Source organism: Malus domestica, chromosome 05 (assembly GCF_042453785.1).
Source record: "Malus domestica chromosome 05, GDT2T_hap1".
NCBI lineage: Eukaryota > Viridiplantae > Streptophyta > Magnoliopsida > Rosales > Rosaceae > Malus > Malus domestica.
In genome coordinates, this window is record NC_091665.1 from 34,326,691 (window position 1) to 34,341,150 (window position 14,460).

The window sequence follows — 14,460 nt, forward strand, 5'->3', positions numbered from 1 at the left end:
CCTCCGATCAGTGGCGGAGCCAGGATTTCGGGTTAGGAGGGGCCTCTCACAAATATTAAAAAAAAATTAAATCGATAGTAGTTACAAAACTGTTAACCAAAACATCATAGTATATATATGAAAAGTAACCAAAACATCATAGTATATATATGAAAATGATCATATTGGAGAGTTTCCGAGTTAATTTCCATAGAATCCATACAAGTTTGTTTTGAACTACTTTCATTGTTCTTTAGACTCTTTGGAGACGGTTCTAATATCTCATGTTGTGTTTTTCTTTTGAAATATCTTTCCATAACTGAAAAGTAAAAAAAACATAGACTCACTAACTTTAAATTAAAAGAAATATGAACATATATGCTAATTTTACAAACTAAAACAAATTAGGCAATAGTTAAGAGAAATTGCAAGACATCAATTTAATCATAATTTATAAACAAAAAATTGTAACAGGAATTGAGAGTAAAATACATACTTTGGGTTGTTGACCAATTAACTAAACTTCAATGTCTTTTTTATGGAATGATGGAATAATTGAATTCTTTAATCTGCAAAAAAAAAAATATTATTTGTTAAATTAATTTACAATTGTAGATGACAACATATATGAATTAGCAAATTGTAAAAAAAAATTGAAAATGACAACTATGGAGATTCGAAGTTCATACTCTTGAGGATCATGGAAATTGAAGACTGATAGATTGATAGACTGGTTGAAGACTGTGACATGCTATAGATGAGAGAAGCAGTGTACGGCTTGTGTACCACGGGAGGGATCAGACTGAGAGAAGCAGTGTTCTGACTATTTTTTTCAAACTAGCAGCAGAGCAACAGTCGGCTAGAATTAGAGAATAATAAAATACTAATTTTTAGTATTGGGAAAATGAATGGAAGATGGAGTGTTGGAAGTTGGAATGTTGGAAGTTGGAATAGGTTATAGGTAGGCTTTAGGGTTATTTAAAGAGGGCCGGATATTCTTAAAATATTTAAAGAGGGCCGGATAGTTTGTCTACGAAATAGGAATGATTTAACTGAAAATAATAAAATAATAAGTAATACTAATTTTTAGTTATAAACAAAAGCAGGATGGGCCTAGGACTACTGTGGTCCTATGGTCCCTCCGCCCCTGCCTCCGATAGTAGTTGTCGAAGTAGCCCGACCCTTGGTTGTAAGAGCTGGTGAGAGTTAAGGAGACATGCAGAGTCTGTTGGTGGTAAGCATGGAAGACGTCATTCCTGTCAGGCATGGTTATGGTTCCATCGGGCACCATTAGTCGGGCAAGATAGCCCCATGCTCTCTTGCAATAGCCATTGAGAATCAGATGACATGCTTTTCAGCAGGAAAGCCATAGTTTTGGCTTTTAATGAAACTCCTCATTCCATGAATTTGGGTACAGCCACTGGATGGTTTTCTAATTTCAATTTTTTGGGTTAGGGCTAAATACATCCATTGGATAAGAGAAAAGTGGAAAGAAGGGTAAAAATGGCTACTCACAAACTACCAAACTCTTTATATTTTCTGTAAAGCTCCCCAACAAGAAAACAAAAAGGGAAAGAAAGCAAGAAAGAAAAACAAAAGCAAGAAAGCAAAATGTTTTTGTGATTTTGGAATTTTTTATTTTTATATCTTTTTCTCTGTGACAACGTAAGAAACAAACAAAGAAAACACAGCCCTTTTGGGCAAACAGAAAAAAGAAAATTAAAGCCCTTAACGGGCAAGTCGAAATAAAAATAAATAAAAAGAAAGACTTGTCAGGCTACTAAAACAGTTAAACACATAAAGACAAAGTCCTTTTGGGTGAACCAAACAACAACAAGAAAGCCCTCAGCCGGGCAACAGAAATGCCCATTCGGGCAAAGTTAAAAAGGTTACCCATATTTTTAAAAGCAAAAGGAGAGAGAGCCCTTTTCGGGCAAAAGGAAACAAATCAGATTTTAATCTTTTATATTTTCTTTGTTGTTTTTTTTTTCAAAACTATATTATAATAAAATATATATAATATATATGTACATAAAGCCCATTCGGGCAAAGTACTTCCATTTCCCTCTTTTCACATATAATATATATATATATATATATAGCCCTTTTGGGCAAAGTAAAAGACACGACAAGACAAAGAGAAAGAAATAATAAAAAAGAAAAAGAAATGAAGGAGGGATTTGGTACCTACTCTCAAGCAAAAGGAAAGAGGAGAGAAAGAAAGAAGAAAAGGAAGACAGGGAGTTCCACTTCGGGCAAAAGAGGAAACAACAAAATAAGCCCTATTTGGGCATATTGGTCAAGCCCCTTGATTGCCCAGATATCTCTTAACACTCAAATCTTTTTCTCTTTTTAAAATTGAGTATAGAAAGATCAAATCCACCTTTTAACTTGGCCATACCATATAGCTTGGGAACCATAGGAGGTGGCCATTCATGTTTGATCCCGAGCTTTGCCCTCATTGAGATCTCGATATGGATAACATGCTTGTGTTGGCGGGGAGGAGTGTATGAGCTTTTTTCTTCTTCTTCGGGCTCCACTTGAGGTGTGAGTTCGAGCCCCCCGAGCGTTGGTGTTTGGCCTACAATAGCCATAAGCTCCATCTTAGCCGTTATCAGTTCCAATATGTCGGCTTGGTCTTCTACAACCATATCCATTTTCATGGATTTTTCATTGGGTGGGGCCATTGTTTGGCCTTCATCAACGTGTATGATTTGTTCTTCCTTGGTTGTAGTAAGGTGAGTGTGCTTTGTAGAGGGGATTTGACACATTTGATCTATCAACTTTCTCAAAGTTTCTCCAAAAGTTGTATAGCTTTCCTCCACCCTTTTAAAACACTTAGTCACCTCTTCACCATATTCGATGCTTGCCATATGGAGTTTGGACACCTTCTCCAATTTGCCCACATCCTCTTTGTAGAGCTTTTCATCTGGATGATCATGAGTTGGCATCTCATATACTGGCTCTATGTACTTATTGGAAGCATTTTGATACTCAAAGCCATTTGTTGGCCTATCATAGTATTCATGAATGCGATTGTCTTCAAAAGAATAATAACCTTCATCATAGCCATAAGTTGGCTAATCTTCAAGATTATTATTTATTTGATGGCCATGAGTTGGCCGACAATCATATTCCATAGGACTTGAGTACTCTTCAGCCATGTACCCATAAGTTAGCAACTCATAGGTTGGCTCTATGTGATAGCCATAGCTTGGGCGCTTTTCCACACCGTCATCCTCCGAAAAAGCAGAAAAATCATGAACATAAGGATTGTTCATGATCTATCTTCATATAAGGATCCCACCGGGTGTGCCAAAATGTGTTTGCTCCCTAAATCCGCCATGGGCCTTGCGGGTATACCGGGGATTTGCTCACATACGAGATTGGTGGGTGCGGGCGTGCCACTACTAGATTCCGCTAGTAGACGGGATTTGAATGATTGAGGTTGCGCTTGAGTTTGACTTCGAACCAAGAGATTGTGCCATTGAGTGGGAGTTACTCAAATTAAGGTTCTTTGTTTGCCTTAAAAATAAGGACTTTACTTATATGGCAAGATAGAACAATATGTAAATGATAAGGTTGCTTGGAAATATAAATGACAGAGGAAAGTGACTAATATATTGCAGATTGCTTGTAGATTAAATGACTGAAAGAGGGTTGTACATAAAAGCTACAAATCAGATCGATACTACAAGTGAGTAGCAGAGCTAATAAACAAGAAAAGCAAAGGATGCTTGGCTAAAAATAAATGTCTACAAGGAAGCTGATGAGCTAATTTGAGTAGAGTTTTGATTGGTTGTTTTGAATGTCCTTAATCCTTGTGTTTGGGCTCCTTTAAATAGAGATCTGGAGGAAACCCCCTGCTGAAGACACTGCATCTGCCCGAAAGAAACTTGGGCAGTTTGTATTTCACTTGCCAACTTGCATGGAGAAATAATATTAAAAGGGGAACTTGCATTTCCACCACATGCTTTCATCACATGTCTTCCCACTTGTAATAAACTAACATTTAAAAGAAGCAAGTTGGCTTTTTTCACATGTTCTCTACATCCACATCCGTATGTTGCCTTCCAACCCATTTGCAAGGATGCATGTATCTTGATTAAACAAAGGCTTGACAAACCTCCACCACCCAAACAAATGGGAAAAACAATATTATAGTGTCAAACCCCTCCACTTGATAGCTAAATATCTTCAAAGTTAGTCTTCTTGCTCATTAATCCTCCAAATGCCATATTTTACCCATATTGCCCAAATAAGTAAAAATGGGTATATTTTGAGTGTAAACATATATAATCAAATATAAATCACAAACATACTCCAAAAAACAAAAAGAGAATGCTGGAAAGGAGAAATTAGAAAATCATATTGAAGAGCCTTCAAAGCACATTAATAATATAATGAATGTGATGTCTAAATCCTGCCAAGCAACCACATAGCGGGGAGTTGTCAATATTACATGCACCATTTGGCCAACATATTCCTTAGTTGTCACACATATCAGCCGGTGTTCCTAGTAAAACTTCCTAAACTTGGGATCTATTAATCTAGTTGTAGCTTTCACACTCCCGTCTTGTGTCAACACCAGCCTCGAAAGAATTGAGCTGTTGTGAAGCTTATAACTATAATAGATTTGATCCCGATCAAAAACAAAATTGTCATATATGTTCGTACGGTTTGGATTCTGTTCGTGGCTAGAATTTCCGTTGGGGATGTTTCCTAGCCGACGAGCACACAACTCCTCGAGAGGTTGGCGTCGGTTGATGCTTTCTGTCAGGCTTCTGCTCACTGGCGGGCTTGTCGGGCAAAACTTGTCGAGCAAGGCTGAACGAGAAGGACAGAGTTAACTTTGAAATGTGCCTTTGTGGGGCCTTAGGTGTAGGCCTTGAGGCTCACAATCAAGACTAACTTTTAGGTGCTTAGGCGTGCCACTGCCACCTTTAGCATGGCAGATGTAAAACAGATTTTGAGTTTTAGTTGTATATATTCCCGAGAGGCCATGTTAGTTATGACAGGTGTCTTTGTGGGGCCTTAGGTGTAGGCCTTGAGGCTCACAGTCAATAACTAACCCAGTACTTGAACATATAATGTTTGTTTCATTGATTGCAGAAGTGTTATAACCATTATAGGTCTAATTACCCGAGCCCGAAGAGCAGAATGAATCCAAATAGGTGCCTTTGCAGGGCCTTAGATATAGGCATTGAGGTTTCCCATCAAAACTCCTTTTATACTCAAACGTTCTATGATAATCATAATATAACATAAATAAATCTAAGGGATAGGTCGATTACTTGCGCCCCAAGTAACTTCGGACTTCTTGTTTATCAAGGATTGTCGTGGATAGGTTAAGTCCACATAAGGTTCTTTTTTATGCCTTGAGACCAAGGATTTTTTAATGATCAATCTTACATGCCCGAGAGCTTAGAACTTAGATCTGATTTAAACTGTGAAGACACATTTCAATCGGATCTAAGAACTGAGGCGTCTTTTAATCACCAACTTTCTAGAAATAACTTGGATACAACTGAAAGTATACAACATATTGCTGGACTAATGAATGAAAAGACAAAAACAAAGAGGGTCGGGCAAGGCTGATCGTCTTACAACTTCCTATCTTTGTGATTTATCAAGAGGTTTGAAAACTTAGAAAGAGGGATAGGGAGATGAGTTTACAGAAGGAAATCGATACTACAGCATGATTTAGACAAGGTAGCAGAGCTATTACAAAGGCTTTGGGTGAGGGTTGATCCCGAAAAAGATGAAGGCTTGGGCTGACTACAGCTTCGTTGAAGGCAAATCTGGTTTGAGTAGAGTTTGTGCTTGTATTTGTTTGTTTGTTTGAGTGTCCTTATCTCTGATTTGTCTTTCTTCTTTTATAGACACTTCGGCTTAGCCTCCTGTAGCATTAATCTTACCCGAATGCAACTTGAATGGTAGTGACTTATCAGCTATTTACTTGTACTGCCACTGTAAAGTACTTTTGGGCTGATTAGCTTGCTGGTCTACACCACTTGGTCTCTAGGCAGGTGAGCAAGTGGTTCAAATAGCCTGCACCTAGTCAGAAAATGGCATTTCCTGCCTTCTGGGCTTTGGCTGGGCTTCGGGCTTTTCCCCTTCTAGACCTCCTTTCAGGCCAACTCCTTCTTGAGCCCAAAGTTCAAGTTTTAACCCAAACAGATTCAAATCAGGCATCCCACTGAATCGGATTCCATTCCATGGTCCAGTACGAAGTTTCATATCCGAACCCTTCATGATTTCCATCAGTAACAAGTTGGTAAGAGTAAATTCCTTAAGAATGATCCTGGGGACTTTTCCATGATGTAAGTTGCCAATAAAAACCTGTTACCTTGTTCCTACCAAGCTTCATACCCGGAATGAGCGTATCACCCGGGTAATCAAAACTCTGCCACAGAAAATTCTCTGGGACAACGTTGCGATCATTACCATCTATCACAACAAGATTTCCCGAATCCAAAAGCCGTGCCACTGGATTCTGTGTAGGTATTGATGTGTTGGAATACCAAACTATGTTGTTGTTCTGGTCAACAAGGACAAGAATCCCAGGGTTGGTGACCTACAGAACACCGGATGAAGCAGCGAGGGGAATGTCCCGGTTTGCTACCCAAACAACGGTCATATCCGATGTCTTCTTGTACCATATCCCCACGCAGCGTTTATTTGAAGCATCGGGACTGAAAAAACCAAGCTCAAAGGTGCCACCATCTGAGATTATGGTCTCACCATATGTAATTGACTGAAATGTGGTTGCATCGTTGACTTGTGCTGTGGAAAATGTTGCAGCAGTAATGACGAGGAGGAAGAGCAGCAAAAGATGCAAGCACATGTTAATTGGGATTTTTCTTTGCCTTGGTGGGATCTGAAATGTGGTATAAAGATATGATATGTCAACAGAGACGTAATCTATCGAAATGAGAGCGAAGTCAAAGAAACCAGAGGAATCGAAGAGAGAAGAAGCTGCATAACTGCTTCTTTCATTCAATAATTGGGTCATGATTACGTAGCCTTCAAACTATTTATATAAATACAATAGGGAGGCAGATTCTCTGCCCTCCCCGACTTCCCGTGCCCTCCGTACTTTTCTCTTTTGTGTGATCACGGTTAAGTCACGTCAATATTTTATATTATTTTTTTAGAGAGATAATAAGACAAAAATGAATAGTAATATAAAATGTTGACGTGACATAACCATGACCACACAAACAAGAGGGCACGAGAGGGCACATGAAGTAGGAGGGCAGAGAATCTACCTCCATACAACAACATAACTAACTCAAGACACTCCTAATGATACAACGACACCTGACCACTCTTTTGTGTGGTCACGGCTAATCCCCGTCAATATTTTATATTTTTTTATAGAAAGATAATAAGATAAAAATGAATATTAATATAAAATGTTGACGTGGCATAACCATGACCACACAAACAGGAGGGCACGGGAAGTGGGAAGACAGAAAATCTACCTCCATACAACATCATAACTAACTCAAGACATTCCCAATGATACAACGACACCTGACCACTCTTTGCACTTGACACATGCATAGCCTAAGCATTCTTACACTCTGTCATTCTCCCTCAAGCTTATGTTGGGAACAACCAAGCATAAGATTGGAACAATTACTTTAGTCTAAAGAAAGGTTTGGAATTGGTACTTTAGAAATGAACAGTGTTTTGCACTGAATTTCATTCTATTTACAACTATGCCACTATTTTGTTTGTTGACCAAAATGAGTGGGCTTCGGTGGTGACCATTGAATGGGTTAAAGCCCTGAACGTCAAATGCCTATTTTACCCTATCTACATTCTAAATCTGATGGACTGGATTAGAAATTGCATGGGTATTTGGTCATTCTCAGTTTGGGAGAGTGGTGGTGTGCCTGGGTTCGATGGGATTGAGGGATTAGGGTGAGGGATGGGCTAGTGTTGCAGAGGGTGAGGGAGGAAGTTGAGAGAGGTTACCAGACCTGACTGAGTGAGGGATTTTGTGAGGATTCCACTGACTTGATTGACTGAGGATGGTCTGACATTCGGTAAGGCAAAAACAGAAAGAGAGAGGCGGCTTGCAGAGGCAGAGAGAGAGGGAGGGGTGGGGGCACTGAATAGGAGCAAGCAAGGTGTTTGATGCCTTATTTTGGCGATGAAAGGAAGGGTCATATGTAGAGAGAGAGGTTTCCTTTCGTGCACATTACTGGTTCGATCCGTTTCGATTGCTTCGACAGCAAGCCGCCACCATCCCCACCTAGAACAAAAAATAAACACCTGCCACTGCTTTTCAGCCGTCGTCTCTGGCGATACATTCAAATCTCCGATCAAAATAGGTATTTACTTCCGATTCCATTGATTTCAGATCGTTCAAATTTTCATCATAATTCGCAATCAATCTCCCAAATTTGTTGGATTTAGGGCTTTGTATTTGAATTATTGTTGAAATTGTGTGATGGGTTGAATGCAGAGAGAAACTTAGGGAAAGATGAGCGACGTATTCGAAGGGTACGAGTGCCACTACAGTGAGCTCTCCGCCAACCTCACCTACGTTAGCTGGTGCTATCAATAGAGGCCAATTTTTTTTTCTCACTTTTCCTTATTTATTTATTTATTTTTGTGAATATAATATATACATGTAGTTGCGCTGTATTTTGGATGATTTATGTTGTATTCAGTTGTGCTGGTGTCCTCTTCAACGTTTACTTTTGTCTCGAAATCTTCCGTTCTAGCAAAACCCCCAAATCTTTGGTTCTCTCTAACTTTCTCTTTCCTTTTTTTTTAGTTGATGTGTAATCTCGCGCCGATGGATCCCTTCGATTTGAAAAGGTATACTATTGCTACTTCATTTTGCAACTTTATTATTTTCATTTGATTTTTATAATTTTTTGTATTTTACTTGCATTTAATTTGTTGAGATCTATTGAATTTGGCTGCTTGAGTAATTAGGGATTTGGTTCCTTGAGTGTCCTTAGGAGTAGCAGATTGAATCGATGAGATCAACGGCTTTGCCATCTAGGATTTCAAAGTTGTTGCCGGATTTCCGACGAATTTCCAACCCAGTTTGTGCGCATCCTGTCTTCAGATCATAGTGAAATGAGTTTTATTCAACTCAGGTATTGTATTTGAGTTTTAATTTTGTATTTTTGTTAATTTGGACGACACCCTAACAGTTAGGTTTTGCGGTGAGTTGTGGTGCTTTGTTAGGGCTTTCCCAGCTAAAAAGGGATTTTGCGTTTTGTCTCCTCAGTTGATAAATCTGAGATTTGGCAATAGCTAGAATGCCACTGTTACTTATTGGGTATGTTTTCCGTCCTACTTTTTCCTAATTTGAATATGTATTCATAGTTGTCGGTTTAAAATGTATCTGTAGTTTTTGGGAAGAGATGATGAATGATGGTATATGTTCCTTCCATGTTAGAAGCATTTCAGGGTTTTATTTCATCTTATCTGCATGATTACTTGCCACCACCTCCACTGTTCCTGTATTTTCTCGATTTTTTTTTCCTGAACTAGATCTATCTGATTGGTCTAATTCTTAACTTCTTGTGGTTTAGTCTTAGATTTTGAATATTGAGAAATTTGGATCTTCATGTGATTTACCATGCAAGATATTGAGTCTGTATGACATCAATGAGGAGAACATTGATGGTGTCACTGATCTTTCTCAACTTTCAACAGTAACATAACCATCTCCACTCCAGATGTAACTACCTATATTAGAGTTGCCAAAAGTTTGTTCTTCTCCATTCCGTTTATTTGTGATATTCATGTAATTTCAAATCCAGCATATGGACATTAGATGCTAATAATTGTGTTGCGTTTATCTAGAACCTCCCAGGTGTTTAGTGCTCCTGCCTCCACCTTTCTGGAGTTGTTATTGCGTTTACTTAGTTTGCCTGAGTCGGCATGAAATATCTTAGTTGTATCTTTATGATATTAAAGTGAGCTTGTTTATGTGTGTTCAATTAGGTCTAGGTTTCTTCTTTATATAATGTGGTTGTCACCTTCGTTGGAATTTCTGAACTTTTTGAGATGTGAGATATCTCAATAAAAATAATGCTCATCATATAACGTGTAATTTAGTAGAACAATATTGATACTGTTGCTTGAGTTGCGAGCATTCTGTTTTCCTCTTCTAGAATTGTGACTCTAGGAGCTTTTTATGATTCACCGTTTCTATTTTGCTTCTGTGATGATATTTGGGTTGAGATTCCTATTTCAGTGTTGTTTTCTCCCATCTCTATAGGATCTCTTTGCCACAATTAATCACCCCCAAAAAAATTATTTGCATTTGATTGTTTCCATCACTGGTCAGCAGACACAGGTTCTGTAGATCAGTTAGCATGTTTTGTTCCAATGTATTGTCAGGAGCACCTGTTCCTGAGAAGTTGATGAGTCTACCATTCAACTTTTAACGTTTTGGATTTCAAAAGATTAATCGACTCCATAAGCTATTAATACATTGATTCCATAGAGACACCGGAGGGTCCTAATAAAGCGACTCAATCTGCAAATGTCAAATAAAGCAACTTATAAGTCTTGTATATCACTCACCCAACGCATATTACTTTGTCTGCAATGGTACTAAAATATTGGTAAACATCCCAACAGTGTACATATTCAAATATCTGCCACTTCAAGTCTCTGTGTGTGTTGTTTACCCCAGACTTTGGACATCAATTTGGTTCTGTTTTCTTGATGGTTTAATGCGTTTTGTGTTGTGTTTTTCGGTCAATTGACTCGGTTCATATGATTAATTCCCATGGTTTCCATGCCATATTGGTTGAATTTATTTTAACTATATTTATTTTTGGTGCAGCCATATCCTCATATAAACAACAAGTGGAAGGTTTACAAGACATTAACCAATTAGTTGGGCTATTAGTTCCTTTACTCTGTGGTGTCCCTGGTGTGAGTGAAAAAAATGTTCAGGTACTTTATAGTTAGGAAGATTTAACGATGCTTTTTCTATGTACTTTACTTTATTATGTTTTGATAAACGGAAGTTCAGCAACAGGTGACTGAAATTATCACTTATATATATAGCCTCCACCACAAAGTAATTTCCTAAGAAATGTGTAGTACTTTGTCTTCTGGGTTAGTGTTCTCTAATTTAGATTAGACATTAGGGCTTTGAGCTTGGTAAGGTTTCTTTTCTTGATGCACCTCATTTTTTTGTTTACTGCTTTTCTTTATGGAGTTTTTGATTTACAGATAAATTCTACATTTAAATTCTATTTTTGTGATCCTGCAGATTTTGTCTCTGTAATCAGATGGTTGATATCGCTGTCTGATTTCGTTCTTCTTCTCTTTCAAGAAGCACCGGAGTTTATTGAAGGTATATAATCCGTTTAGACATTTAGTTTTCAATGTATCAAGTATTTTGCGTTGTTAGTTTTCTGTTACTTTTGTTGTTACCTGCCTTTTTTGTTCTATTTTTTTCGTTTTTATCCGCTTCTCTTTCACTTTTGTGCAACCCATTGTCCTCGTTTATAATCTTACGTTGGATAATATGATCGCCTAATGTATTCTCAAGCAACATCTTTGGTTTTAAATTGTTCTAACCAGTTTAATCTTTAAACTGTTCAATGTTAACCCCAACATTTTATTTTCATTTTGTACACATTGGAACCAAACTTAATTGGTGCTAAAAACGTATAGAGCCTTTAACTATACCATGAATGCAATGTTAGCCAATAAATAATTATAAAATTAACTTTGTCATGGGCTATAATCATATCCAGCATCGTTCCATGATTGTTACCAACCTTTAAAATCAAATTTAGCATCAGTATGTTTTACCTCTCTGTTTCAATCTCAACCACTAGCAGCTACAATTTTGTATTAATCACCGTTATTGATTGTCTTAACATATGATCATCAGACCCCAATATGTTGACCGTCATTTTCCCTACCTTATCGTATGTGAAACGATTATATTTGCACTCACTTTTATTCATTGGAAACAGTATTTGTGTCTCCGTATCCAATCCTTGGTGCAAAATGTTTACAATTTGAATATGTTTTTCCTACAGCCAAATTGGAATCAATCTGAAAGAACTGCGTCTATTTGCGGTCTTCAAGGTATAACATTGATCACTCTCAACTTTTCATTTCTTTTTCAACATTTTTTCCTTTTGCATTTCTAAAAAAAACCTTTATTCAATATATACTGATATGGTCACTTATAACATAAAAAAACTTCATCTTTTTTGTCAATATTTAAGTTTTTCTTATTTTTCTTCATGAACCAGGTCAGCCCATAACTCTGTAACCATCCACATATATAACTTATCCATTTTTATCATTGTGGTATCAATACAAATTTACTCTTCTTTTTTGAGGTGGGATTGGTCCTAAAACACAGGAACCAGAATTTAATTGATCCCATGCTTCTCCTTAGTTTTTTACCTATTTTTTCATTTTTTTTTCTCGCATCATTCTATCTTTCATGATTAGGTTTAGCACACAGTTTTTAGACCTCTTAAACCCTATTCGTTTTAAGTGTTTTGCTTCATTATTTAACATTCATTTGGATTTGTGATTGAAATCAACTTGGTCAGGTTTTCATTACATGCAAAGCATCTTTAGAGTAATGCCTTTAAACTGTGTCAATTTTTCATTGAAAATTCTTGAGAACCTTATTCAGTATTTGGCGATTAAATGAAACATCAACACAATTTCCCTCGCTTTGACCGATTCTCTGTGATTAAAGTCTGGAAAAATACAGTGAAAAAATGCAACCTTTTTATGGGATTGACAATTTTCGGCTTGGTTTTGGCTAAAAAAAAAATAGAGTGTAACTTATTAAGTTGAGTTAACAAATTTGCAGGATGCAACAGAGATCATAGGACAAGTTTTCAAACGAGTTAAGAAGATCCAGCTGAAAAGAGCATACAAGATAGAAAACGGGTATGCTGCTTTGTCTTTGTGTTGGATTTTGATGTTTAGGTTCTGCTGCTCAGTAGACTTTATAGTGTTCTAAATCTGTTTTGTAAATGTGCTAAAAGATTGGACATGTTATTGAATATTAGCCATGTAGTTTGAATTGGATATGTGATTGAATATTAGGTATTGAGTTTGAATTGATTTGGATATGTGGTTTATTGAATTGGAATTTGGATATGTGCTAATTTGAATTGGATATGTTGAATTAGAGATGTGCTACTTTGAATTGGATAGGTTGAATTAGAGTGTGCTATATTGATATATGATGAACTGATGGTTACAGAACACACGCACACACTCACCAGTCATCACATACTCTGGGTCTGCATAACCATAGATTCCCATGACTCACGTCGAAACATGAGTTTTATCACCCTTAGGACCATCTTTCGCAAGTTCGAAATCTGAAAGCTTGGCATTGTAATCCTAAAATAACTCATTCATTTAACACATATGAAAATTATGCATTTTCATAATTAAAATTTTAAATTGTCATCATTCTGTTCAAATGCACCATTTCCTTTTTGTTTCCCTTCTCTCATCTTGTAAGCACTCATGGTGTCCATTTCCTTTTAATTTCGGTTAATGCAGGTTTTGAAATTTGTGATAATCATTTTCAAATTTCTATAAATTTTGAGAGAAAAAGGCATGTGAAAAAGCACATTAGTCTCTAGGTGTAAATCACGTTAGTCTAATAATGGCTAGGATAAAAAACCATGTCATAAACTGTGGCTTGGTTACACTGCAATTTCAATTTGGGATTTGAATTTATTTACAGAATTACGATCCTTTTTAAAATTTAGAAAAGAGCATGTTAAAAGACCAATTTTCTTTATAGGAACTTGAATAAAAAGTAGGCCATGAGTGTAAACCAACCAGCAAAGATTATGGTGATTCACTAATTTAAACATAAGCCAGCTTTGAGAATCATGCTCACCCATTGTCGGTTTTCCTTGCGAGCATATTTCCTACCCAAAGTTTCCCAAACTGTGTTCTCAAACCGCTGCATCGACATATCTTTCCAACTTCTAATGGTCTTTGGTGCTAGAACATCTTCTAACTTCATTCTAAAAAAATTGATTCATAAGTAAAGACACCTAAAAGCAACTAAGTAAACAGTTTAATCAAGAAGCAATTCAGAAGTAGAACCAAATAAGCCACAGTCCAACTTTCGCACACCCTCCGGCGTAATTTAATATCAGAAACCGTCTCCTGAATTCAAGTTTGCCTAGAGCTTCTAATTGTGTGTGCCCATCGTGTCTTTCTTGGTCTACAGCCAAGGACTGATTAGTGAGAGCTTCAAAAATAGATAGTTATCACAAACAAACAATTGATCACGATGATGTTTTTTGTAATTTGGGTTTATAGTGCTTCTAAATGCTGTTTTAATTGAGTTTTCTGTGTTTGGTCGATTTGTTGTTGCGGATGGGTGATATGTTTTTTTTTTTCTTTCAGTTAGGAAACGGAGCCTTTCAGAGTTTGTAATTTTTTTTTTTGGGGTTTTTTCAAGCAGCTGTGTTA

At 37.0% G+C, this 14,460-nt stretch overlaps 3 long non-coding RNA genes and 1 pseudogene across 3 annotated transcripts; 2 read left to right on the top strand and 2 right to left on the bottom strand.

Moving 5' to 3' along the window:
• LOC103435479 (uncharacterized) overlaps positions 1-14,460 on the bottom strand; it is a 48,870-nt pseudogene that overhangs the window by 17,940 nt on the left and 16,470 nt on the right.
• Positions 405-862, bottom strand: LOC139196436 (uncharacterized). The gene is made up of 2 exons (XR_011581353.1): positions 669-862; positions 405-548 (listed from the first exon to the last, which is right to left on the bottom strand). It is a non-coding gene; the product is annotated as an uncharacterized lncRNA (long non-coding RNA).
• LOC139195962 (uncharacterized) lies at positions 8,489-11,350 on the top strand. The gene is made up of 4 exons (XR_011581046.1): positions 8,489-8,817; positions 8,955-9,289; positions 10,811-10,923; positions 11,246-11,350. It is a non-coding gene; the product is annotated as an uncharacterized lncRNA (long non-coding RNA).
• LOC139196302 (uncharacterized) lies at positions 12,025-13,065 on the top strand. Its single transcript, XR_011581120.1, has 2 exons — positions 12,025-12,075; positions 12,824-13,065. It is a non-coding gene; the product is annotated as an uncharacterized lncRNA (long non-coding RNA).